This window comes from Mesoplodon densirostris, chromosome 15 (genome assembly GCF_025265405.1).
Source record: "Mesoplodon densirostris isolate mMesDen1 chromosome 15, mMesDen1 primary haplotype, whole genome shotgun sequence".
In the NCBI taxonomy this organism is placed as follows: Eukaryota; Metazoa; Chordata; class Mammalia; order Artiodactyla; family Ziphiidae; genus Mesoplodon; species Mesoplodon densirostris.
Genome location: NC_082675.1, coordinates 4,739,756 through 4,765,788, shown reverse-complemented (window position 1 = coordinate 4,765,788; position 26,033 = coordinate 4,739,756).

Genomic DNA, 26,033 nt, shown 5'->3' with positions numbered 1-26,033 from the left:
GCACTTTGCTCTTGACCCTGAAACATGCAGGAACACTGGCTTAAAATTCTGGATTGAATGTGCTTTAAAGGGCTAGATGTGCCTCATTTATTTAGACTCCCAGCATGCTTCATCTTTATAAGATTAGTAAGAGCCATGAGACTCTCCACAGTTGGACTCCTGATTCACATAATGGATTCTGCATCGATAAATATATTCCATTACTCTGGGACAAAAATAGGCAGGCTTTCTCAATTCTTTTGCAGGAACACATTCTCTTGCTTTATTGGGGAGCAGTGGGGGGAAAAGATGATATTTATATAGAAGACTGATCAGCATTAGAATAAAATATTTATCTAGTAGTCTGAGCTCTCTCTTTGGAAGAGACTTCTCCATTAGCCAAAAAAGTGCATACATATCAGATTATCTTAAAGAGATTCACACACAGCTGTTAGAATTAACTTCTGTTAAGGGTGAACAGTGCAGTGAAGAGCGGACTTGATATATGCAAACAATTTCCCATTATAAATAAAGATTATTTTTTCTTTCCATAAACTACGGCTGTCACAATAAAAATGATCCACTCTGGTGGGAAGAAAGAAGTGGCAATTGGGAAGCAGAAGGAGAGCATTGATGTTTGGCTTCATCAAATTACGTGACTTTTTATCTTCTATATAAATGGTATTGTATTTAGTAGCTTTGCATATTTAATTTATTTTGCCAGACTGCATACAATTTTCCTTGTGCTGAACCAGCTTCCTAATGCCCAGGGGAAAACCCTGCATCTCGGATTCATCCTCAAATGTGTTTAGTGTGAAATGCTGGAAAGCCTGCCCATCCTTATCTGTATACCCTGACTCTCACTGTCCGTCTCCATGTGGACACTTCCCGTCACTCTCGCCACCCAGGTCATTCCACGGGGCTTCGTTCATGTTGAAAGAATGGTGCAGATCATTGTAGCTGCAGCTTCACTTACTCAAGATCCCTCCTTTGAGCAAAGCTGTAATAAAATCTACATGCCGTGTCCCTGAGAGTACTTGCACGCTGCCAGCACGCATGTGGACACTGAAATGAGGGTGAATTATTAGGTTTTTTTTTTTTTTTGCTTTAAAAAAAAATGTTCTTTAATTGTGGTCAAAGTCACATGATATAAAACATACTTTTTTTTTTTTTTTCCGGTACGTGGGCCTCTCACTGTTGTGGCCTCTCCCGTTGCGGAGCACAGGCTCTGGATGCGCAGGCTCAGCGGCCATGGCTCACGGGCCTAGCCGCTCCGTGGCATGTGGGATCTTCCCGGACCCGGGCACGAACCCGTGTCCCCTGCATTAGCAGGCAGACTCTCAACCACTGCGCCACCAGGGAAGCCCTAAAACATACTATTTTAACCATATTTAACTGTACAGTTCAGTGGCACTAAGTACCTTCCCCTCTCTGTGCAGCTCTCACCATCATCCACCTCCTGAACTTTTCACCCCCACTAAACTGAAACTCTGTCCCCCTTTAAACACTAACTCCCCATTCCCCCTCCCCCACAGCCCCTGCCCCCTGGCATCCACCAATGTACTTTCTCACTCTATGAATTTGGCTTTCTGACTCTATGAATTTGGTACCTCGGACAGTGTCACATAGATGTGGTTCAAGAATGATCTCACAAATGATCAGTCCTGCACTCTTGTTAGGAAGCTACTGGACTAAGGTTTCCGCCCAAACAAGGGAGTCAAGCAAGAAAGAGAAACACGCAGGAAATGGGGGTGTCAGCACAGGAGAGGGTCCTGAGGATCCCTGGGGTGAGGGGAGACCCAAGTGGCTGTGACCAGACCTAAGGGCACCCAGGCCACACAAGTCAGGTCAGCAGGTGCTGGAGGCTCTTTCTGGAAGATGATGGATAGGCTCGTGGTCAGTTTCCTGCTCTGTAAAATGGGTCTAATGTAATGAACTCCCACGGAGTTGTGAGGAGTGAAGACATTGTGTGTAATTGCCAGTCTTGCCCCCTCCCCACTTTCTCTAAGAAACATTTTATTTTACATGTAAAATTTCCAGTAAAGATGTCCCAAAAGAGAACTCCAAAAAGCTCTCTTTCCAAAGTAGAATAGGACTTTACTTTTCCCCTAGCAGGGTGAAAAGTTAATGAATGACACAAGTTAAAAATTGTCTTATTTAGTAAAGATATCATATACATAAGAAACATAAGAAACCACTAGAACTCACATCCATATTCTGAAATACAACAATTTCAACGGCTTGTAATTGGTTTAAATGGTAACGTTTGTGGGAAGCATGATTTCACGGAGTATTACAAAGGCAAGTGGCCAGCTCTCTCTTTATTAAAAGGCCATGGAAGAAACATACATTATCCCAGTTCAAAAGAACCTCAAAAATGTCTTCTCTTGACATTCAGCTTCAGATGATTTAAAATTTACCTCCTATAGCCTGCCCTACTTTTGTATTCTTAGCTGCAGATAAAATAGTGGCTTTCATTGTTAGGCAAACAGATTTGAGGACCCAGGGTTCAGTCCTGTAGCTATTCTCATGCTTTACTCTACATGTTATCTTTCTTTGTAATCCTATTATGGAAAGAAGAAATGTCTCACAACTTTGATTTAACCTCCAATTCCAAGTTGCAAGCTTTGTTCAAGTGATCAAACATACTTGATACACCTGCCATGGCAGATATGAAAGCTCACATATATGTGTTTCTGTGTGTGTGTTTATATCACACAAAACACATCATCATTTTGAAGTCATCACATGTGAACATGAGGGAGGGAGGGAGGGAGGGAGGGAGGGAGGACTGCAAAGTGCCCTGTGGTTCTCATCTAAAAGGTATGATGTTTATTTTTAACAAAATTTCCCTGAGCATATTCAGGCAAGCCCTTGATAGGCAAAGGGGGTCAGAGATAAACTAAGACACAGCCCCTGCCCTGGAATTTCTTTTGTTCTAGGAGAAGGACATAGTGCACATAGAAACAGCTGCTGTCCAAGGTAGACGCAGGTCAGGAGGGGGATGAGATGCAGCTGTAGGGCCACAGATTCTCTGGGGTGGGAGCCTTGCCCACAAGACATGGGAATGACCTGGGTATCTGGGGACGGTGATGTCTGAATCAGGTCTTGAAGGATGTCTGTGTCAAGAGGAAAGGAATAGCATTCCTGGTAATAGACAACACAATGGACCAAAACTCTGTTTTGGTGGGATGACTTACATTCTGAGTATTTCAAATCAGGAAGTGAGATGTTTGAATGAAAAGGATACTGCAGATAAAGGTAAATTGCTGCAGTTACTATGGAAAACAGTATAAAGTTTCCTTGAAAACTAAAGATAAAGTTACCATATGATCCAGCAATCCCACTCCTGGGCATAGATCCAGAAAAGATGAAAACTCTAATTCAAAAAGATAAATGCACCCCAAAGTCCATAGCAGCACAATTTACAATAGCCAAGATATGGAAGCAACCTAAGGGCACACCAACAGATGAATGGATAAAGAAGGTGTGGTATAAGTACATACACAAAGGAATATATATATATGTATGGATACATACACACACACACACACAATGAATATTACTTAGCCATAAAAAAGAATAAAATAATGCCATTTGCAGCAACATGGGCGGACCTAGAGATTATCATACTAAGTGAAGTAAGTCAGACAAAGACAAATATCATACGATATTGCTCATATGTGGAATCTAACTAAAAAAATGATACAGATGAACTTATTTACAAAACAGAAACAGACTTAACAGATATCGAAAACAAACTTATGGTTACCAAAGGGGAAGCGTGGGTGCCGGGCAGGGGAGGGATAAATCAGGAGCTTGGGATGAACATACACACACTACTATATATAAGATAGATAACCAACAAGGACCTACGGTATAGCACAGGAAACTACTCAATATTCTGTGATAACCTATATGGGAAAAGAATCTTAAAAAGAATGAATATATGTATAACTGAATCACTTTGCTGTACACCTGAAACTAACACAACATCATAAATCAACTCTATCCTGATAAAAACAAACAAACAAACAAATGCCCACAGGAGCCAGGGGCATGTAGTCTCTACGGGGGACATGACCCCCTGGGAGGCAATAGGGAGAGATGGGGACTGTGGCACCTAAAGCAGGCAGTGTCTGCTTCCTCTGTTCCTGCTGATCACTCCTATGTGGGTACGTGGACTCAGTCATTATATTTTCAGTTATTTTACTGAAATGCAACTATCCAATATTTAATGTAAAATCTTCAAACATGTTAGAAGGCTGACAAGAACAAAGGGGTCATTTCTGAGAGCCAAATCCAGTGCCTAGGTCACACTTGCAACCTTTGACCCAGATCATGCTGCCCTGACTTCACCTGTCCCTTCACATCTGACACGCCACGAATCATTCAAATATCTGACACACTTCCAGTGAGGGCACACAGATTACAACAAAATCCCCACTCTAACCACATACCTAAGGTGACCGGCTACAGTTTTCCACTGACAGGATCTTCTGAAAGCTTTTTATTGCCAATTTAATTATACACATTTTTTTGAGATATAGATAGTCAGATATACATTTTAATAGTTTACTTAGGTCTACCTATGTATCTAAAGCCATATGTAAAATGATATATTCATTTATATGTGCACACTCACATTTCATGAATTCAACTAACATTCTTCATAAACGTCTTTATTTATTTATTTATTTGTTTAGCGGTACGCGGGCCTCTCACTGTTGTGGCCTCTCCCGTTGCGGAGCACAGGCTCCGGACGCGCAGGCTCAGCGGCCCTGGCTCACGGGCCCAGCCGCCCCGCGGCATGTGGGATCTTCCTGGACTGGGGCATGAACCCGCGTCCCCTGCATCGGCAGGCGGACTCTCAACCACTGCGCCACCAGGGAAGCCCCATAAACGTCTTTGACATTAATAATGTCTTCATCATCATCCTTGCCCTCATCCAGCTCAGTTTCTTAAGGGCAGTTACTTTCACATCTAAGTCATTTGAGAAATAGCAGCCCATGATGCACCGTGGTCACAACCACGGTACCACTAACATTCCTTTGGGGCAGTCATCCTTGTTTCTTTGTGCCTGGAGGTGCATAACTGCGAGGGAACCCATCACCATGTTACAGACCAGGGTTCTTGGCTTCCCCCAATCGATAGAAATTGACTAGAGGCCAGGTGAGAACTTCAGGCAAGGCTTTACTGGGGCCCCTGCTGCAGCAGAGGGGAGTGAGAACAATCAACAGGTTCCCCTGCTTGCTCCCTCCCTGAGTGGGGGGCGAACTGGTTCCGTATATGGGGTGAGGGGAGGGGTGTGTCCAGGGGTCGGGCCAGAGGCATGGCTTAGGTGGTCTGCCCACCCACCTAGTGGTGTGGTGTTGAGGGGCATGCGCAGTGCCCTGCATTTGCTCCTGACACCTTGTCTTCGCTCCTGACCTTCTGTTTCTGCTCCAGGCTCTTCAAAAGTGGCAGTTGGGTTTTTGGTCTCTTTGTGTCTTTTGGGTCCAGAGTTTGCCCCAACTGCATACACGCAGTTTTTTTAGTCCGCTCTAGCGTCTTTGTATCTTATTGCTCAAGAAGAGGTGTGTCCAGGTGCAAGCACTGCAGCAAAGGGTCCCAGGTCCCAGCAAAGAGTCCCAGGTCCCAGCCTGTCTCAACTGGACAGAATTTTCAGGGCCTATTGAAATTGCAAGTTCATAGAAAATCCCCAAGGCTGGCAATTTTGAGGGTGAGACACCAAGGCTGAAAACAAAGTCTCTATTGAATGACTTGCCTCTCTCTTTTTTACCGTTTGGTTCAATTGTCCTCATGAGCGTCCAAATCCAGCACCAGCCAAGCTTGATTCAGGATGAAGTGTCTTCCCCAGACCGTACCTCACTTGTTGAAAATAATATAATTGGGACATTGACTCATAGTACCAGGGGCTTTTCTCAGAGGTAATTACTGGGGAACACACACTTCCACACCGGGTACCAACATGCTTCTTTGTCTTACAGCACAACTGATAAATTGGACTAAGCCCAACTCTCCTTTCTCTGTTGATTGTATCATGATGAGGCTGAGTCCCATGGTTCTCTGGATCTTGGGGTGTCACTCGAACGAAACTTAGGGAAAGAATATAAAGCATAGAAAACCTGGACTGTTGGCAAATTCACCTCCAGTGTCAGGAAAAGGCCACTCAGTCGCAGGTGCCATATGGACCCAAAAGGAAGTCACTAGGATATTTTCACCAGCACATGCCTGATCTACCGTGACAGGTGCTGTGTTGCCAGAAGGTGCATGGGTGTTTCCCCTTAGAGAGCAGATCTGGGGGGAGGGGATCTGAATGTCCTGGGAATGTCTGAAGCTTGCCTACCTATTTTCCCTTGAAATACATGGATGCTCAAAGCATCTGTCTAACTTTCTGGGGTCCTGCAGGAGAAGAGTGTCTCCTGTGAATTCTGTCTGTTACCTTCTTTCTTCCCCCTGATTCCCCACTCCAGTGACTGGGAATTTGTCACACCTGGGATGTTACTGGTTTGCCTGCTGTTTGGTGGCTGAAGATAAAATAGCAGGTACAGAAATTCCTTTGGATAAACTTTGAAGTAGGGTTTATACTTAAATGACTAGGTAAAATGAGACAAAATCCTCTATGAGCTCATTCTCCTCCCTGCCCATATCCCAAATCACTGATCACATTAAATTGAATGCTGAAAGTTTCTAAAAAAAAGATACCTGGTTATTGTATGACTCTTGCATTGACTATGTAACTTCTGTTGCATATTCCTCTATATGGTAGAGCCCTTAAGTCCTTGTTTCCTGCCAAAGCCCCTCTTGGAATGTATCCGTCCAGATGGTTCTCTTGTGTTAATGCAGTGGGGGAGTTTTAAATAAGGAAATCTAACACAGACACCAGGGGAAAGGGTCCCAGGTTTCGAGGATAATGAGGAAGCTGATTTTCCTCCTGCAAAGACAAAAGTGACATCTTCTTAAAATTGTTAATTCAACTTGAAGGGAGAAATAAGTACCTTTCTGGCCACCACGTTGAAATGTCCACGGAGAGGAAAATGGACTTCACCCACATTAACTCCATGGGTCACAGCCAAAAGCTGCATTAGCCCAAAAAGGACATAACTCTGCTAGATCAAAAGCGTGTCCTCGAGAGAATAGAGTGTAATTTCGGGGGTGATTCTAGTTAGAATCAGATGGGGACTTCTCTACTTTGAATGAATGTCTCAGGTATTGTAGTATAAGCAGGCCCACAGTTGGAAGCTGGGCGAAGCAGGGATTGGGCATCTGAAATGCTTTTCCAAGTTCTCATTGATTCATACCTGTGTTGGTGGCTGGCAGTGGTCCTCCTGGTATTGACCTTGACAGTCATTCATAGCATCAGATCCTACCACACAGGACAACTTCATCTTTAGTCTGCCCAGGGCGTTTGGACAATGACACCTTCTATTCATTTGTGGACATAGATAATGCCTACCCCTTAAAAATACGAAGCCTAGGGCTTCCCTGGTGGTGCAGTGGTTGAAAGTCCGCCTGCTGATGCAGGTGATGTGGGTTCGTGCCCCGGTCTGGGAAGATCCCACATGCCGCGGAGCCGCTGGGCCCGTGAGCCATGGCTGCTGACCTGAGCGTCCAGAGCCTGTGCTCCGCAACGGGAGAGGCCACAGCAGTGAGAGGCCCGCGTACCGCAAAAAAAAAAAAAAAAAAAAAAAAAAAAAAAATACAAAGCCTAATTGATCAAATTCAAAGTTCCTCCCTCTGCAATGGGAAAACAGACCTGGCCAGGAACGTTTTCTCACAAGCCTTAACGGGTCACTCTAGCTATATCATTTGATATGATTGCTTTCACACATTCAAACTGTCAAAAAGAACTCTGCGTTCTGTAATTAGAAAGTAATTCAAGTCAGGAGCATAGAGTGGGGAGTATTCTATTTTCCCCAAATGCTAGAAATCAAGCATTCATTTTTGATGATATAAATTTTGGGATGATTGACAGTCATTTTGCTCAAGGAAAAAGCAGGAAAAAGAAATCTAAAGGACTTCATACTGGTTTTAAGGAAGCTTTCTTACAGCATCCAGTGTGCTCTCTTTTGTGTGTATCAGATCTGAAAGTAATGAAAAAGTTGCTGTAAATAAATATTTGAAGTGATGCTCAAATGGCAGTCTAGTTCTTGAAGAACGCACTGGGGATGGTGCCTTATTCACCTGGGTATCCCTTGCACACAGCACAGACTTCAGACTTCCTCAATGGTGGCTGAACAAGTGATGCTCAGACATTGAGATGTATACAGAAACCAGAGGAAATGACAGAAACATTGGGACACGTGGAAGAAAGCAGCATGGTGGAGTCTTTTGTCTGGGGGATCTAGCCCTGACTCGCTGACTAACCCCTCCTGACCTCAGAAACATCATGTGACTGCTCTGAGTTTCAGTTAAACCCTTTATCAATCAAAGGGCTTAATTCTAAGGCTGGGAGGCCTTGGCTTCCTGTGTCATGAGGCTCCAGGGCAGAGAAGCATGTGGGTCTGGGTATCTATGTTTAGGGTTTGAAGCTGATGATGTGGTTCAAGCGAAGTAGCTCTATCCCTGTTCTTCTTTTACCAAAAGTCAGGGATCACTTGGATGCAGGTGGTTTCCTCTTCTTACCGATCAATTCACAGCATCCATTAAGCACTGATAGTATATAATTGCCAGTGGGACCTTGGCTCAGGGATCCAGGGTAATGGTGGCAGAGGATTTTCAATGGAGGATACCCTAGTGAGGACAGCAGATCCAGGCTTCATGGAGATCACAGAGTAGTAAAGTGAGACCCATCCATCCGTCTCCCCATCCACCTGCCCACCTATCCATCCATTCACCTATTCATCCATCCATTCATTCATACACAAGAATTGATTGAGAATCCACTCTGTACACTGGGATGATGGAAAAATGTCCCTCAGTTCCTAAGTAGTGATGGCAATAGATTTACACTGGGGGACAGTCTAAGGAGGTGTGGTGAATTTGACGGATTTCCGGGCTGGGCTGAGCTGAGCAAGGAAAATATTTGACCACAAGGTGGCAGTAGCAGACAATGGGCTTAGCTGGGGGACACGGACAAGTTTGTGGACAGAAGTCACCCACCTCATGAGACTGCCTAGAGGCTGTGGTGTGGCGGCCACTACCCGGAAACAGAGGAGAACAAGGAAACTCTGGAGAGGGGTCTTGTGTGTCCAGGCGATGTCTCTTAGGAACATGGCGGTGGCAGTAGGGGGTCTCTGGGTGAGAAAGTTCCAAAGTCCAGTAGCCAGACGCTTGGGGTGTTTGTGTTGGCAGGATTTTCTCACCAGTGGCTAGCAGATGTCGGGGTATGCAAATCAGACAGGCTCTAAGTGACTAAAATGTGCTTATTTCGTTTATGTTTAAAACAATTGGTTGTGTAAAAATTTGAGTCTGTCGCCAGTCGGCTTTTGAGCTAATGGGTCTCACTCAGCCTACTGTGAAGAAAGATACAATCTAGGGGTCAATATACAGGGAAGATCTTTGGCTCATTTACATAACCTGAGGGTGATAGATCCTGGCTTCATGGAGGTGATACCCTAGTGAGTGATACAGAGACATACACCCGTCCATCCATTCATACAAGAAGCATTGATTAAGCACCTAGCATCATGCTGGGCAGGGGAGCTACAGAAATAAGGGTGATCGCATACCATAGGAACGCATGCTCCATTGTATGAGACAAGCACATATTTGGGTCTCAGTACAGACAGCAGGAGTTACAATGGAAGGGGAGACACTGAGTGACATAGGCCCCATGTCAAAGTGGAGCAAGTGGGGAAGAGTATCATGAGAGTTTTTTAGGGGGACTGGCAGCCAAGCTGACGCTTGGAGGATGAGGCGAGATAGCCTGGTGATTAAGCAGGGAGAGGATTTTGCAGACTGAGGGACCAGCACTGACAAGGCTCAGAGGTGGCAACACACCTTGTGCTTATAGGACTGTGTGTGAGTTTGGTGCGGGGCTGGAAGGGAGGAGAGGAGTGGGGAGCCGCCTGACGGTGCAGGCAGGCAGAGGCCAGATAGAGCAGGACCTGCGGACCCACCGAGAAATGGAACCCAGGAAGATTTTGCATGAAAGCCGTAGATGATTCTGCCTGACTGTACAGAAGAGAAGGGTGGATGCTAGGATGCCAGAGGGGAGACAGGTCCTGGAATCCAGGTGACAGATGCTGAGGGCAAGAGGGAAGGTGGCACACAGAGAAGAGAAGAGCTCAGACTGCGAGCTGGTGAGGTATTGGGGCTTGGGCTCCTGGGGAGGAAGTGCACGTTGACCAATGGCTTCTGGGGGACTGAGAACCTGTGTCCCCCTGACTGAATATCCCTGTGCCTAGCGCAGTGCCCTGCACAGAGCTGGCGTTCAATGCCTCCCTGCTGCAACGATCGGTATTTGATGACATCTCAGAACAAATCCAATAAAGGTGGCTGGAAAATAATCATCAGAGAAACGCAAATCAAAACTACAGTGAGGGGGCTTCCCTGGTAGCGCAGTGGTTGAGAGTCTGCCTGCCGATGCAGGGGACACGGGTTCGTGCCCCAGTCCGGGAAGATCCCACATGCCGCGGAGCGGCTGGGCCCGTGAGCCATGGTCGCTGGGCCTGCGTGTCTGGAGCCTGTGCTCCACAACGGGAGAGGCCACAGCAGTCAGAGGCCCGTGTACCGAAAAAAAAAAAACCCAAAAAAACAAAAAAAAACTACAGTGAGGTACCGCCTCACACTGGTCAGAATGGCCATCATCAAAAAGTCAATAAATCCAAACAGTAAATGCTGGAGAGGGTGTGGAGAAAAGGGAACCCTCCTACACTGTTAGTGGGAGTGTAAAGTGGTGCAGCCACTATGGAGAACAGTATGGAGGTTCCTTAAAAAACTACAAATAGAACTACCATATGGTCCAGCAATCCCATTCCTGGGCATATATCCAGAGAAAACTCTAATACAAAAAGATACGTCACCCCAATGTTCATAGCAGCACTGTTCACAATAGCCAGGACATGGAAGCAACATAAATGTCCATCAACAGATGAATGGATAAAGAAGATGTGGTACATATATACAATAGAATACTACTCAGCCATAAAAAAGAATGAAATAATGCCATTGGCAGCAACACAGATGGACCTGGAGATGATCATACTAAGTGAAGCAAGTCAGACAGAGAAAGACAAGTATCATGTGGTATAACTCACATGTGGAATCTAAAAATATGATACAAATGAACTTATTTACAAAACAGAAACAGACTCAGAGACTTTGAAAACAAACTTATGGTTACCTAAGGGGAAAGGGGAGGGAGGGATAAATTAGGAGTTTGGGATTAACATATACACACTACTATATAACATAGATAAACACCAAGGACCTACCGTAGAGCACAGGGAACTATACTCATTATTCTGTAATAACCTATATGGGAAAAGAATCTGAAAAAGAATGGATGTATGTATATGAATAACTGAATGGCTTTGCTGTACAGCTGAAACGAATACAACATTGTAAATCAACTATATCCCAATATAAAAGAAAAATTAAGTTAAAACAAAAAGAGTAGATGGGAAAGAGACTCTTAATTCTGACTTAGTGAATCTGGGCAAGTTTTATATTAGATGCGACATATGGTCTGAAAAGACAGGCAGGGTTAGAATTGACTAAGATGGAGAGTAGTGGGGGGGAGAAAGGCATTCCGAAAGAAGAAGAGTATATAAACCCAAGGAACGGGGTGCAGTGTAATTAGCAAGGGGTGGTTCACTGTAGATGGTCAGCAACATGCAGTGTTTTGAAGGCAGAGGTGGAATGTTGGTAGACAATGTAAACAGGTAATATCTTTCTACATAGGTGCCTTTCTCTGTATTTTTTCTCAAGTGAAAATTGATTCCCCCCAAATTAACATTGAAACCTAACCCTCAAGGTGGTGGTGTTAGGAGATGAGGTCTTTGGGAGGTGAGTAGGTCATGAGGGTGGAGCCCTCGTGATGGGATGAGTGCCCTTATCAAAGAGGTTCTGGAAAGATTCTTCAGTTTAGGTCACTTAAAAACCCTTGGTTTGGGGGCTTCCCTGGTGGTGCAGTGGTTGAGAGTCCACCTGCCGATGCAGGGGACACGGGTTCGTGCCCTGGTCCGGGAAGATCCCACATGCCGTGGAGCGGCTGGGCCCGTGAGCCATGGCTGCTAAGCCTGCACGTCTGGAGCCTGTGCTCCACAACGGGAGAGGCCACAACAGTGAGAGGCCCACATACTGCAAAAAAACAAAAAAACAAAACCCTTGGTTTGGGTCTAGGAGAAATATTTTGTCTTGTTTTCCAAGGACAATGCGGACCCAGGTAATCCAGAAAACCAGCTCAAAGTCATATTACAAGGAACATGGAGGTATGTATAAGTACTCAGGGCAGCTCCAGGAGATAAGGAAGGCAGCCAAGAACCTGGGTCTGGCCAGGCAAGAGAATTCAGGCACCCGATGCTAATTGGCTGTGTCAGGGTAGAACTTTCTAGAACAAGGAAAGTTATAATGCCCCCACCTCCTACTGACACTGCAAGCACAGCATCTCATAAGTCTTATGTAAAAAATACTTTCTTCCATGAGCTTGTGTACAGGTAACAAATTAATGGTTGATTGCCTGGATCTATCTGCAGCCTTATTTTCCTATTCCACATGATGTTTTTATTTTTAAAAATTTTTTGTTATTTTTAAACATTAGTTGATTAGTATTTAAGATTAAAAACTTGGAAATTTTCACATACAAATCTAGATTTTTACAAAACTAAAATGAGATACTACCTCATGCTGGTCAGAATGGCCATCAATAAAATGTCTACAAATAACAAATGCTGGAGAGGTTATGGAGAAAAGGGAACCCTCTTACACTGTTGGTGGGAATGTTTTACTATGGAAAACAGTATGGAGGTTCCTCAAAAAACTAAAAATAGAGTTGCCATATGATCCAGCAATTCCACTCCTGGACATATATCCAGAGAAATCTATAATGAAAAGATACATGCACCCCAATGTTCATAGCAGCACTATTCACAATAACCAAGACATTGAAGCAATCTAAACATTCATTGGCAGATGAATGGATAAAGAAGATGTGAGATAGATACACACACACATACACACACACACACACACACAATGAAATATTACTCGGCCATAAAAAAGAATGAAATAATGCCATTTGCAGCAACATGGATGGACCTAGAGATTATCATACTAAGCAAAGTAAGTCAGAAAGAGAAATACAAACACCTTAGGATACCACTTATATGTGGAATCTAAAATATGACACAAATGAACATATCTACGAAACAGAAACAGACTAACAGACATAGAGAACAGACTTGTGGTTGCCAAGGGGGTGGGGGATGGAGGAGGGGTGGACTGGGAGTTTGGGATTGGCAAACTAGTATATATAGGATGGATAAACAACAAGGTCCTACTGTGTAGTGTGGGGAATTATATTCAATACCCTGTGATAAGCCATGATGGAAAAGAATATGAAAAAAATATATATATATGTAAATGAGTCATTTTGCTGTACAGCAGAAATTAACATTGTAAATCAAGTAAACTTCAATAAAAATTTTTAAAAATCTAGCAGAAAATAACACAGTATTGTAAATCAACTATACTCCAATAAAAATTAATTTAAAAATCTAGATTTTTAGAGTCTCTTGAAACTGGAAGAGCTATTCCCACATGGGAGCAAGTGTCTGGGGCCAGGTGGATGTATGACTTTCAACGTTGCCTTCCTTCCCCAGGCCCACAGTTTTCACCTGAAGTCCTTATTTAAATGTCTAGTCTGGCCTCTGCATGCATGTGAATTTGAGAAGCCAGGAAAAGGAGAAGATAGGAAATGGCCTGTTTCTGATCCTTTGATCCCTTCGATTGTCTCAAAGCTCTTGTAAAGCCCAGCCCTGGCTAATGACCCTTGGAATCATCAGACTCAGAGCCTGGCAGGTGCACCCCTTGGATGTGTGAATTCATAAGTGGGCTCTGGAGCTTCTTTGTAGGTTACACCCTAGCAGATCATTGCTTCTTTTAGAGAACTCCTGTCTCAAATTTTATCCCTTTCCTTAATAACTACCTCCCTTTTGTTCTACTTGGGTGAACCTAATACAATTTCTCTGAACATCCGTAAAGCTAATTCATCTCTGTCGCCTTGTATTTGAAACCGAACCAGAAAATGACACTAATCTCTAATTTATAACAAAGCAGTGGGGCATGAATTTCATTACATCATAGGGAACTAAAAGACAGACTTTGTTTTATCTCAGGATGAACTTGGTGAAGGCCACTTAATATCACATTTGTTCAGTGAGTTGAATAAAACTGGCTGCTCTGTTTGCTCCCAAGGGTATTAAATATATACTCAGCCTTTTCAACCTGTGACTTCTTCCTCATTCTTAGCTGAGAAAAATTCTCCTCTGTCAAAAAGAAATACTTAGATCAAGTCATTTAATCCTTGAAAAACAGATGGATTAAAACTCCTTTATTAAGTAACTCTATGCAATTTACTTAATATAATAGTTCTGTGCACATAACCAAGTGAAGCCAGAGTAATGGGAATTATTGCCACACAGTTTAGGTACCTCATCAAGAAAAATTCACATCCTGAAAGGTGGTTTATTTCATGAGCAAGTTGCCCCATTTAAATAGATCCCATTTTGTAGGCTGACGTTTGTGTATTTAAATTATTATAATTTCCTATTGCTACTCAGGAAAGACGAATCTCAGGTGGGGTGAGTTTCTAGCTCATGAATTCTCTGCGAAGACAAAAGAGTTTGTCCACTGCTCCTGCAGGCACCCACTTTCCCTGGGGACATAAGTTCCTGCAGGTTTGTTATCTGTAATTGGCAGAAGAGAAATGAGGCACACAGCGACCAACAGAAGCAGTCAGGTGGTTCTGAAGTTGAAATAATATGCTCAGGAGACCCCTGTGTTTACTAAATCTTTTTTTTTTTTTTTTTTTGCTGCACCAGGCAGCCTGTGGGATCTTAGTTCCCCAACCAGGGGGATTGAACACACGCCACTTGCAGTGCAAGCACGGAGTCCTAACCACTGGACTGCCAGGGAAGTCCTACTAAATCCATTTCTGACAAAAATTCCAAAACTACATGGCAGCCTCACCTAACACTGTGTGAGATTTCAGTCTACTTTCCCTGGGTTCAGGCTTACCAGATAAAGTATAGAACATACAATGCAATTTGGGATATACTTATACTAAAAATGGAGTCCTCGAATAAGATATAGGATAGGTTGCGATTTGGGAAATACTTAGGCTTAAAAAATTATTTGTGGTTTCTTTGAAATTCAAATTGAACTGAGAGAGTTGGGGGAGCAAAAATTGGGAGATTGGGATGGACATATACACACCACTATATATAAAATAGATAAGTAATAAGGGCCTACTGTATAGCACAGGGAACTCTACTTAATACTCCGTAATGGCCTATATGTGGAAAGAATCTAAAAAAGAGTGGGTATATTTATATGTATAACTGATGCACTTTATTGTACACTTGAAACTAACATAACATTGTAAATCAAATATACTCCAATAAAAAAAATTTTAAAACCCACGAAAAACAAAACAAAAGAAAAAAACCCAAACAACAACAACAACAACAAAAAACCCAAATTGAACTGAGAGCCCTGTATTTTTATTTACTAAACCTGACAACCCCTCAATGCCAGCAATTCATCACCCCCTGCCTCAGCCTATTCAGGGCAGGACTTCATTTTAATACAAGAAGAAACAGCAAATACACATCAGACAGATGCTGTGTCCAAAGCCTTTCACTCTTGTTGGCTCAGAGTTCTCTTTGTGTGAGGGCTGATCAAAAGTGGCTACAGAAGCACTTTTTAAAATTTTATTTATTTATTTTTGTCCACATTGGGTCTTTGCTGCAGCGTGCGGGCTTTCTCTAGTTGTGGTAAGCTGGGGCTACTCTTTGTTGCGGTGCGCGGGCTTCTCATGGCGGTGGCTTCTCTTGTTGAGGAGCACGGAGTCAGTAGTTGTGGCACACGGGCTTCAGTAGTTGTGGCTCGCGGGCTCTAGAGTGCAGGCTCAGTAGTTGTGGTGCACAGGCTTAGTTGCTCCACGGCATGTGGGATCTTTCTGGACCAAGGCTCAAACCCACGTCCCCTGCATTGGCAGGTGGATTCTTAACCACTGTGCCACCAGGGAAGCTCTTCCAGAAGCATTTTAAAGCTTCTAAATCTGACGTGTATGGATTGACGAGATCCTAAACTTTTATGTCTGGAGGGATTCATGATTTGACTTTTAGAGTGGAGAGTAATTAAGAATATAGCTGAAAGTAGTGGTACATATATACAATGGAATACTACTCAAGCACAAAAACTGAAATAATGCCATTTGCAGCAACATGAATGGACCTAGAGATTATCTGACTAAGTGAAGCAAGTCAGACAGAGAAAGACAAATACCATAAGATACCATTTATATGTGGAATCTAAAATATGACACAAATGAACTTATCTACAAAAGAGAAACAGACTCACAGACATAGAGAACAGACTTGTGGTTGCCAAGAGGGAGGGGATTGGGGGAGGGAAGGATTGGGAGTTTGGGGTTAGAAAATGCAAACTATTATATATAAAATGGATAAACAACAAGGTCCTACTGTATAACACAGGGAACTATATTCAGTATCCTGTGATAAACCATAATGGAAAGAATATGAAAAAGACTATATATATAAAGAATATCACTGAATATGATATTTGATGTGATTATGTGTGTATGTATGTGTGTGTGTGTCTATGTGTGTTGATTATGTGTATGAGCGTGTGTGTATGTTGTGTTGAATTTGGGTATATTTGTGTGCATTTGTGCATGTGGGCATGTGTGTATATTAAGCACATCGCGCACATGCATATGAGTGTGTACACGCTTCTGTGTAGAGTGTGTGCATGTTTCTATAGATGTGTGTGCATATTTGTGTGTGTGTACGCGTGAGACACTGTAAGTTAGGGGTCATGAGTGAGGGTCAAAGCCAGCCTGCCCTGGGGGTGACTGTCATACACAGTGAAGTAAGGCAGAAAGAGAGAAACAAATATCGTATATTAACGCATATACGTAGAATCTAGAAACATGGTACAGATGAACCAGTTTGCAAAGCAGAAATAGAGACACAGATGTAGAGAACAAATGTATGGACACCAAGGGGGGAAAACAGGGTGGGAGGGAATTGTGGTGGTGTGATGAATTGGGAGATTGGGACTGACGTATATGCACTAATATGTATAAAATAGATAACTAAAAGAACCTGCTGTATAAAAATAAATAAATTAAATCAAATTATAAAAAAGAAAAAAAAGAAATATTTGGGAGACAGAATCCACAAAAAAATAGTAAATAAATAAAATAAAATAAAATTATGGGAGTCGAGTGGCAAAGGAAGCCACAGATCAAGATTCAGGTTTATGCTGGAAGTTTTCTTGGGCAAATTACTTCAACTCTATAATTTTTAGTTTTTTCTTCTCTAAAATGATGATGCAAACATATGCAAACTTAAAAACAAATATGAGTGAACCTAACCAAATACCTGGCTATTAGCACTCAATCCACCTCTGTCAAAATATCCAGATAATGTGTGAATCAATGACATACACCTGGGAAGTGGATGCTAAGGTCCTAGACTATGTGCGTTACCATTGGATGCTGCTCTGCCTGGTTCCACGCCTTCAACCACTGTGAAGAAAGATTGGTGATGAGATGTCATTAAAGGTGAATTGCACTTTGGATAGTTCATACTGTTTATGATTCACTCAAAATAGTATATTTAACCTGAGTGTACCTTAGCCCCTTAGATGTTACAAATGCAAAATTATTTTTTATGTGTGCCAACAAGGCTACATATTGTTAAATGGTTTTAAAAAACCAGTGTTGAGCCACAGAATTAAATACTTTCCATCTGTCCTTCATGGCCACCTAAATTATAGTTTGGGTACTAATAGCTGATGGAAATTAGAATTGGAACATTCCCTTGATTAGACCCTTTGATCTTCCCTCCATCCTTTTAAAGGGTATAATTTAACGACCAATAATGGGACAAGGTAATTTTTCCAGTGGCTGGTGAGTATAAGGAACTCACTGTCTTTAAAGTCTGTGCCACTGAGGTTTGAAATTGGCAAAAGAGGGATTTCAGTAAATGAATGAGGGTGTACAAGAAAATGGCTTTAAGTGTATTTCAGAAGGTCTTGTTTAAGAAATTTTATAAGTCCACAGCCCAAATCTACAGGCAACCCACAGTGGACACTGTCCTCAATCAGGGTGGAAAGTGAGAGAAGATGCCCAGTGGGGGCGTAACTGCGGGGTCTGTGCCTTGGGCGAGACACCAGGCAGGGTGGACGGCAACAACGTAGAGCAACCTCACCCGCCGATGGGATCCATCAGCTGTAATCTCATCATGCTTAAGTATTTCTTCCTTTCAGTCCTGTTTGCTTACAATTCATGTACCAATTCCCCCCTTCCCCATGATGAAGCGGGAAATACACTTAGGCTTTGGTCTGTCTCCTTCATCCCCTACTTCCCCAATTCTCCAACTCCAAAACTAGAAAAAAAAAAAAAAAAAAACAACTTAACCCACCAACTTAACTTTTAAAATCCTCTTCTAAAGGTTGCCATCCTGCAGTTTCCAGCATAGAGACGGTACCCGGGTTAGCTATTTGCAGATTAAATAATTGGCACAGTTGGAATCTCAGTCTTTCTCAGGAGTAAGGCTGGAGTCTGCTTATTTATACTTAAAGTCTCTTGTTTGCCTATCTCTTGAGTTTCTAGCACAATCTCTTTGGAGGGTTGATGTACTGAAGGGACCACAGTTTAATAGCCAGATAATGCAGTCACAGTGACAGGTGGACTTTCGGAAAGACGAAAACCTCCTAGCACTAGGACTTAGCTCTGTAAGGCTTTTCAAAGACCGGCTGGCTACAAAAAGAAAGCAGCCTCTGTGCTGATAAGGGGGAGATTTCCAGTCAGTGCCCCTGATAATTAAATGGCCTTGTCAGAAGGTTGAGATACACACTGAAGCATTTGGGAATATTTCATTTTCAAAAGATATAAACACATAAAGGAGAATAAAAAAGGACTTTAAAGAATTGTCTTTGACTCTTTTGATGTCAATTAAACTTAAAATATACCAAAAGACATCCAATCCTTTACTTTGAGGCTCTTTTAGGAAAATGTGGGGCTTGACAAAAGCTTAAAATGTGCTTTTGTACACTTGTTAACTTTTATATATGTGCATCGTTGAATTTTTATTATGTAAATCTGGGTTGGGTAAGGATGGAGGCTGCTTCTTTAGCAAATGTAAACAAGGGACATTTAAGGCAATTAAAACAGAAAGAACATTTGGCCAAGGTAGATCCAGGTTGATGGTAGAAATTGCTTTGCCGCTGGAACAGACTTGAGCAGCCACATGGAAGGTTAATATAAACACGCCACCTTCTTCAAAACAAGTGATCCTTATAAAGTCTGCCATTACCTGATTAATTTATTGCAAGCAAGAGGGATCTTGTCAACAGCTTTTATTGCTGTACATACCGATTTATAAACAGAAAACAATAGTTCTACATTATTCTGGAGGGTTTGCTGGAAACTGGATAGCTGTCATGGTAGATGATGTTTAATCTACATCGGTTTTGCATTGTGAAGCATTGCGGCTTTGTGAAACCCTGCAGCCGGGGGTCCAGAGGGACTTAGGAGCCTGTGTTCAAATCCTGGCTCCGCCACTTCTTAGCTGTGCACACCTGGGTGACATCATCAACCTCCATGGCCTCATTTTTCTGTTCTATGACCCGGGGATGATGCTAAAGCTACTGCCCATGTTAATAATAAGTTAATGAATGTGAAGAGCTTAGTCTAGTGTCCAGCGCATTGTTTGTGTTCTGTATGTGTGAACCGTCATCATCCCCTAAGGACCAGCCGTGTAGACACCTAGTGACTCTCTGGCTTCTGTTTTCCACTCGCCCCATACCTTCCAGAAGGCAATGAACAGAGGGCATTGCTGGTGAACAGCAAAGGGGAGAAAAAAGAGAAACTCTGAGAAGATCATTACAAAACGGTAACATTGCAGAATGTTATTTTAGCCACAAAATAATGTGAGAAAATTCCAAGGGAATTTTCATTCTCTGTGCTTATATTCCTGTGCCTTAAATGAAATTTTATGTGAAAAATTACTTACGTGGCTTGATTTTTCATATGCGAAAAGAGGCAAACAAATTTGTGCATTGACTACTTGGAGTGTCCAGAGGCCATGGGCGACTGTGAAGATTCTTTTTCTCCCCCCCCTCTTTCTTTCCATCCTTTCTTCCTTCTCCTCCCTCTCTCTCTCTTCTCTTTCTCCTCTTCCTTCCTTCCGCTATTATTATTTGCTATTCCCCAAGGGCCAGTAGTGCTGTTTTGACCGTACAAAAATAGATTCCTCCAAATGGCTTTGTCTCCCCTAAGAGATGATAGGTTGCTTTTTCCCCTCGGTACAAACCAGAAATTGAAACAGATGACCTGTCTTCAGCAGTGTCAGGCAAAGGAATCTGGCTCATGGAGAGTCCGTCTCTGGACACGTTTGGAAAACAGTAAGAGAAGAAAGTGATCTTGGTCCACAACTGTATGTGGGGATGAGGGCCCACCCTCTCCAAGGCTGAGGTAGACGTAAGGCTCTCTCTTCTAATGGCATCCTCACTGTACTATATGCCTTTTTATTGTTTTTGCACAATCTTCTCAAAATAACAACAGTTTGACTGTTCAGGGTATCAAAAAACAAAACAGTAAATTTTAAGGTCTAATTGGCTTTATTAAATGATTCATGAATTGGGCAACATCTCATCTATCAAACGGCATGGGGGTAACACAACATGGAAGGCTTTTATAGTAAGAAGGGTGGGACAAGGAAAGGAAGTCATCAGCAAGGAAAAACATGAAAGTTCATTGGAGGAAAGTAGAAGTTCAGGTGATCACGGCTTCTCATTGGCTGAGCTGCAGCATTTCCCATTGGCTGATGAAGGAAGAAAGTCTTCCTCCTGTTGGCATAGTGAGTAGTTGGACTTCCTGTTTGGGAGTGCCAGTGTCTCTTCCTGATGGTGTCAGTAACTGATGTCTTCCTGTTTGGGGTAATTGCTGATGGGTGGGGGGATTTGAGAGTTCTCTCTACAGGCCTTCCAACCACAATTTTAGTTGAAGTCTCCTTTTGTGCATTTTCACAAGTGGTAAATAAAACAATTCAGTGGATTTAGGGAATTTATTATCATGACTTACAGTACCCTCGGGGTCATTCAGGGGTATATTCAGAGCAGCAAAAAAGTCGCCAATGTGCAGGGTCCCAGGTAAGGTCGAATTAGGTGACACTCTGCCTTCTGTCTCAGCTCTCTTACTGTAAACAAGCATCCTTTTCATGATCTATGTGTTGCTACTTTTTTTTTTTTGCATTTTTGTTGATGATTTCTGGTTTAAGATGGACCCTAAATAGTGCTGAAGTACCGCATGTGCTTTAAAGAGAATCATCAATAGATAAGGATGAGTTCTGGTGCTATAGTTCTAACACCGAGAATTCAATGTTAATGAATTAACAATATATATTAAATAAGTTGTCTTTAAACATAAACACACATTTTAAAATGTTATGGGACTTCCCTGGTAGCGCAGTGGTTAGGAATCTGCCTATCAGTGCAGAGGACACTGGTTCGAGCCCTGGTCCAGGAAGATGCCACATTCCGCAGAGCAACTAAGCCCTTGCGCCACAACTACTGAAGCCCGCACTCTAGAGTCCGTGAGCCACAACTACTGAGCCCACGTGCCTAGAGCCTGTGCTCCACAACAAGAGAAGCCTCTGCAACGAGAAGCCTGAGCACTGCAACAAACAGTAGCCCTTGCTCTCCGCAACTAGAGAAATGACAAGAGGCGCCCAGGAATCCATATCTGTATTTCCTCTAGAATCACTAGCTCCGTATTCGCTAATTCAATGGTCACGATGACTGTATGTACAACCACCACGGACAACAAGAATTGACTTCTATTTGGGGAAACAGTGGACTTGGTTATTCCTGCTTCTCCGTCTTTGCAGATTTTTGGATTCAAAGAAATAGAAAGTCAGTTCAGGGTTAACATTTGCCCCACCATCTATGGGGGCTCCATTCTTTTCAATCCATTGACTTTTCTTTCAGAGCTGGCTTAATTAAAACTGCAACAAGAAAGTTATGAAAGGGAACGGTGTTTCCAGGCTTGTGCATATGGTAACCAGCCCTGTTCTTGGCTGCTTGTGATATTTATTGTTCTTGGTCTGTTGGCATTTTTATGATGCTGTGACTCAAATTTTATAGCTGTTTGACCAGGCTAATTTTCCATGTTGCATTTTGTCAGCCCATCCCAGACACCCAACTAGTTAACTCTGAATCACTTGTGCTGTGAACTGCATCACTTGCATCATCCAGAAAGCCTCTGGCACACTTTGCTGCCCTCCAGCACTTGGAAACAGAGGTCAGGGAGGAGAAAAATGCAGCATAAAAAGTTCCCCCAAAACTTTTCTTATATAATTACTAGGAGATGATAATTCCTAGTAATTCCCATGAATATTTCTAACTGTTGTGAAAGCTATAAAGAGTACCTACAAGATGAATGTGATAAATGTTGAATTATGCACCCGGTCTCCACCATAATAAGTCAACATGGCTGAATCAATATTCTCCCCTCCTCTGATAAAGATCCTTTGTGAAATCTCATTGTGAAGTGGCTCAGATCAAGGAGGATTTTATTTTCAGTTCCAGAAGCAGCAAAAGGGCTGTGACATTTTGCTCCAAAATATGACACTTGATTTGAAGACCAGGGACCCCATCTTCTTCAGTGCCCCCAACCATAATGAACTCATATATATATTTTTAATTGAAGTATAGTTGACTTACAATGTGTTAATTTCTGCTGTACAGCAAAGTGATTCAATTATATATACTTCTTTATCTATAATTTTCCATTATGATTTATCACAGGATATTGAACATAGTTCCCTGTGCTCTACAGTAGGACCTTGTTATTTATACATTCTATATGTAACAGTTTGCATCTGCTGACCCCAAACTCCCAATCCACCCCTCCCCTGCTCCCCTCCCCTTTGGCAACCACAAGTCTGTTCTTTATGTCTGTATGAACTCATGTATTTTAAATGCACACTCTGATCTGATTTTGACTATGTGCAGATAAACCAAGCTGGGCTCCTTCCTTTGAGCAGCTCCAATTCCATTCTCGGGGTCTGCACATTCTCCAGGTAGAGAACTGTATGCAGTGGACATTAGCTCTTTGTGTCTGAATATGAGAAAGCCAAACCAAAAATATTCTAAACCTAGGGGGGCGACCCCTGCAGTATGGTTGAGACTGGGTTTTTTCCCAAGGACAAGGGGCTTTTGGTGCTTAAACTGGGAAAGTCCCAGAAAAACTAAGAGGAGTTGGATCCTTAATGCAGTTAGGTATCTTGCAAATCAGTCGTGCTCTGCCTTCTTTTGGGTGTCTCCATAAGAGAACTTTAATTAATTAATTAATTAATCAATCTATCTATTTGGCTGTGACTGAACTTAGTTGCAGCATGTGGGATCTAGTTCCCTGACCAGGGATGGAACACAGACCCTCTGCATTGGGAACACGGAGTCTTAACTACTGGACTGCCAGGGAAGTCCCCGTAACAGAAGTTTAAAAAGGAATTCCAGAACATAGCCAGAAGGCCAAAGAGGAATACTGAAGTGTGGGGCCTTTTGTTTGTGAACTTACTCTGGACGATGCCTCCAGAAAGCCCTAGATATCACCCAGTGTTCATCTCCTTGGACACAGTGTCTGAGAGCAGGAAGGGACATTAAGGGGTCACCCTCTCATCCAATACTGAAGTTCCTCCAATTTTGAGGCTTCAAATAGACTTGAAAGAAATAAGAAATACAAAATGAGGTTAAAATTCGAATCTATGTTCTCATTTTGTTTGTTTTGTTTTAGTTTTTTTTTAATTACTTTCATTTAGTGTATATACATTTAAAAGAGCCAAGGAGGAATTTAAGTCTCTGAGCTGGGGTCTGTCCTCACTGGTCCCAGGACTCTCCAGGCTCTAGCCACACTGTCATAGAGGAGGAAGCTCTCGTCTGGAGTTTCTGGCCGAGGACTTATTAATTCAAGACTCAACACTTCTGAAGCCTGTTCCCATTAGTGGCCACATTTGAACAGACCCAGGTCGGCACACTCATTAATATTCTTACCCACGCACTTTGGTTCTAAATAATAGATGATCTTAAATATTTCCCAGGTAGTTTTATTTTGTATCATATATTTTATTCAAACTTCTTTGAATTATTTAGTTAGAATTTTAAAAGGCAGTAATCATGCCATTTACCTCTTCTGATTTTCCCACTCAGCAGGACCTTAAATTATTCCAATATTTTGCATCAACAACAGAAATAAATAGTCCTATATAAAATTTAGGTCACATCAAGATTTTCTGACCCAATAAAAGTGTCAGTTGTCTGAGAAATCCTTCCAGGCAATTATAAATATGTCAAAATATGTAAAAGCATGGCATTTGAGATTGAGTCGAGAGCAAGCATTTAAAAGTGGTTGTAAACGATTATATTTACAATTAAATATATTCTTAAATATACACACTCCTGTGTACTCTTGAGAGCTGGCATAACCAAAATCCAATTTTGAGATGAGAGTCACAGTTGGCTAAGCAAGGTTTTGAAGGTGATCAGGAAATTTAAAACAATAATAATAATATTGATAATATGAGTTCAATTGGGTTGCAGGAGAAGATGGGGAAGGGTGAACATTTTTCTGCTCCCAAATCTTGAGATTATAGGATTTGTTAGCCCAGTCTGTGAAGCATTGGGATTTTTTTAAAATATATTTTTAAAAATCAATTAATTAATTTTATTTTTGGCTGCATTGGGTCTTTGTTGCTGCGCATGGGCTTTTCTAGTTGCAGCGAGCGGGGGCTACTCTTTGTTGTAGTGCGCAGGCTTCGCATTGGGTGGCTTCTCCTGTTGCAGAGCACGGGCTCTAGGCGTGCGGGCTTCAGTAGTTGTGCCACTCGAGCTCCGTAGTTGTGGCGCGTGGGCTTAGTTGCTCCGCGGCATGTGGGATCTTCCTGGAGCAGGGCTCGAACCCCTGTCCCCTGCATTGGCACGCAGATTCTTAACCACTGCGCCACCAGGGAAGCCCAAAACATTGGGTTTTATATTTAATATTTATGGCGGTCAGAAGAACTACTATGTATAAAATAAGTAAGCTACAAGGATATATTATACAACACATGGAAGATAGCCAATATTTTACATTAACTACAAATGTAGTATAACTTTAAAAAATTGTGAATCAGTCTGTTGTACGCCTGAAACATAAAATAATTGTGCATCAACTCTACCTCAATAAAAAACATAAAAAAGAGAATTGGAGCACCTAAAACGGGATGAATCGATAAATTTTCACTGTCAGTAAATTTCACCCTGTAGGATACCTTTTGTTTTACATAAGCTATATTTCTATGACTTTCGTGGGTCAGTAGTTGAGACTTTAAGGGTCATAGTTTATGGACACAGTTGTCCACTTGTGTCTGTTTATTGAACTTCTTACAACCACAACTGAAATAAAACAAAACCTTTTCTCCACTGCCCCCTGACAAAAGGGTTTTAGCCCTATTGATGACCAGGTCATATGTCATAAATTATTATTGAATTGACCAGGAGTGGGGTCCAGGCATGGGAGAATTTTTCAAGTTCCGTAGATAATTCTAACATATATTCAGGGCTGAGAACCATTTCCAAATGATGGAAGGTGTATACTTATCCCCCTTTCAAGGACAAAGCTTACACTGTAGGTTTCTCTCCTAGAAATCTACATTTCCCTTGTGTCAGGGAATAGAGAAGAAGGTTTGGATTTCAAAAGTCTGAAATCTCGCTGGTGGCTAGCTGAATTTTCCCTAGAAAAGAGGGTTCTAGGTGTGCCATCAGAGGGGGTGTAGCCTATTTAGAGGGTTACCAAGGCAAGTGACCCAATTTGT